Source organism: Psammomys obesus, unplaced genomic scaffold (assembly GCF_907164565.1).
Source record: "Psammomys obesus unplaced genomic scaffold, mPsaObe1.curated_primary_1811, whole genome shotgun sequence".
NCBI lineage: Eukaryota > Metazoa > Chordata > Mammalia > Rodentia > Muridae > Psammomys > Psammomys obesus.
In genome coordinates, this window is record NW_026596092.1 from 843,269 (window position 1) to 846,154 (window position 2,886).

At 50.4% G+C, this 2,886-nt stretch overlaps 1 pseudogene; it reads right to left on the bottom strand.

The window, feature by feature from the left end:
• Positions 1 to 238: 238 nt before the first annotated feature.
• LOC129691833 (60S ribosomal protein L14-like) lies at positions 239 to 898 on the bottom strand (annotated as a pseudogene).
• Positions 899 to 2,886: the final 1,988 nt, after the last annotated feature.

Consider the following 2,886-nt stretch of genomic DNA (forward strand, 5'->3'; position numbering starts at 1 on the left):
TCTGATGGGAGAGCTCTGTGGGTGGTGGTGACGGCTGAAGTCACGTGGACGTACGCCCACTGCTGAACTGTATGCTTGGAATTTGTTAGGATGGTAGGTGGGACTGTCTAGGCATCTAACCATAGTTTTCAGAACCCAGTGCAGGTGTATTTTTCCAGGTCAGGAAGGGCTAGCCTTGTTTGGTTTTGGAATTCTGGGTGTTCCACTCTAGCTAATTCTTTTCAGTCAAAAAGAGCCTTTATTCCTTTGTAGGATGTCTCGTGCTTTCTTGCCAGATACATTTAGAACACGCACTTTCTGGGCTGATATTCTGGTTCTTCTGAGCGTTTGGAAGGAGCACTGCCTTCTGGGCAGGGGCCTTCTTGCCTGGCCCCAATGCCCTTATCAATTGGTAGTTTAGCTTTATCATCCTCATCATCCTCCTCATCATCAGGAGCTGTTGCTACAGTCATAATGGCAGATTTAGCAACTGACACTCTTTTGGGGGCCTAGGGGTTAGGGGAGAAGCTGCCAGCATAACCTCTTTTTGATGTTTCTTAACTTCATTCTTGATTATTCTGTTTTTTTATTTCCTTTGTGACTTTGAAACAATCAAAATCCATCATCTTGACTTTCCTTTCTGTTGTGTCAATCTTCTTGGTCCTTCCTGTGGTTGTCCATTTTGCACTGATACCTACTTTCTCCCAAGCTTTTCCTACATGCTTTGGGGGTAGGGGTGTCACATTGTGTGTGCACTTGGAGATGAAGTCAGAGAGGGGCAAAGTGATGGCCTGTTTTCTTACCTGACCAAAGCCATGTTCTGACCCATAACATCTAAAGTCAAGACCAGCTTCCCAGCATGAAGCCCAGAAGAGACATAGGCCACTGGGCCAAACTCCACAAAGTACCTGAATATCATATGAGCAGTGAGAAAGATTCATTTATTTCTGGTTGAGACAGAGTCTCACTCTGTAGCCCAGGCTAGCCTGAAACTTACTATATGGTTCAGGTTTGTCTTGATCTCTCAATAATCTTCTTGTCTTAGCCTCCCAAGGGCCAGCTACCAGCCACCATCTGGCTGTTTTTTAAGTGACAAGATCCTGGTGGGTAGGGCATGAGGTGGAGAGATTGTCTATAAGCTCTGTGTGTTCCCATGTGGCTATCAGATGGGTGGAAGTTCAGAGTTCTGACTCCATGCTCCTTCCACACCACACACCCTGTAGGAGGGAGCAGGGTCTGGGCACACACAGTGATTGACTCATTTTCCTTACACTAAAATAAAGGCTGAAAAAAAGACCTGCACGGCAAGCTTCTCAAGAGACAGTGCTGCTCAAGTGTTTTACCTGAGATGTTAAAGGCTATAAACATTCTAAGCTGGGCTTGGTGGCTCACGCCTGCAATCTCAGTGGCTGGAGACAGAGCCAGGAAGATGGCATTGGGTCCTAGGCCAGCCAGGGCTACGTTCTGATTCGTTTTCTCAAGCAACCAAAGTCCTCTAGTTTGCCTCTGTAAGGGTGTCACACAAGAACAGAAGCCAGGGACCTTTTCAGTTCTCAGTGGAGACTGGCGTGTGAAACACTTGCCCACACCCCCGGAAGGCACCTGCCTGCCCTTCCTGAGCAGCATTTTTTTTTTTTTTTTTTTTTCTGAACTCGGCTACCAGAAACCTCATGAGCACCCCTTCCCCCACCCCAGAGAATTTCAGAACCTTTAAAGCAGTGGTTCTCAGCTGTGGGTCACGACAGCTTTGGGGTCGCATATTAGGCATCCTGCATGTCATATACTGACATTACAATTCGTAACAGTGGCAAAATTACAGTTATGAAGTAGCAGTGAAATAATGTTATGGGCTGGAGTCATCACAACACGAGGAACTGGATTAAAGGGTCTCGGTGTTAGGAGGGTTGACAACCACCGCTTTAAAGACTTGGATCACTGGGTGGCCAGTTGCCTGCCTCACCGTGTCTGCAGGTCTGACGTAGACCCCGGTTCGCTTGGACTCCGTAGGGTACTTAGGGAGCCCTCCCCTGGCGTTCTGCGGGACATCAATCTGAGGCCCCCGCCACTGTGTGAGCCCTCCTGCCCTGTTTCCAGGTGAGGTGGCCCCACTGCCCAGGCTCAACCCACAGGGCCCAGGAGGACGGCAGCTCTTCCCAGGGGTGCTTAGCGTCTTTCCAGAACAAGTACCTCCTCCAGCAGTGGAAACCGGCTCTCAGCTCCCGTTCCGCCGTCGCCCACAGGATGGCAGCCCGAGCGCTGGAGGAGAGCGAGGGTGTCGGTTAATTTCACAGAAAATTAGAGCCAGTAATGCTGTTTCCAATTTGAAAACAGAAGTCTGAGGTTGTCTCTAGAGACGACTTGTCTTCACCATCCCGACTGCCACAGGAAAAGAAAGTGTGGCTGACAGTGGGCGGCCCCAGGGCTGGCGTGGACTGGAGCTTTCGCTGGCTTTTACAGACAGTCTGTGCCTGTAGGGTCCAGCCTTCGGAGCCTGGACCCACATGGTCTAAATTCACATCCAGGAGGCAGCGCCCTTCCTGAAGATGTCTCTGGCATTCTGTTTCAGCTATCGAGTGCTGCCTCTTGACCTGGTGAAGTCTCGCTCACTCTCTCAGCTCCTGCTGGCCAGAGGTTGCCGCCGCCTAAGGGCTGTTGCTTATGGGCAGCTGTAAGTTTGGAACTCGCCTCCAACATGCCTGCTTGCTGTTCTGTTCCTGAAGAGGAGCAGTGTAGCCCTTCATGGTCACTCTTGTCCACAACAGCACCCTGAGCAGTGCTATAACCCCAGCCTTTAACATTTTAGAAGAGCAAGAACGGTACCCACAGCCCCAGCCCACTGAAAGCAGAGGCCCTCCAGGGATTGAGTGGTCACCCAGTGGGGTAGCACTTCCGAATCTTGCCAGTGGC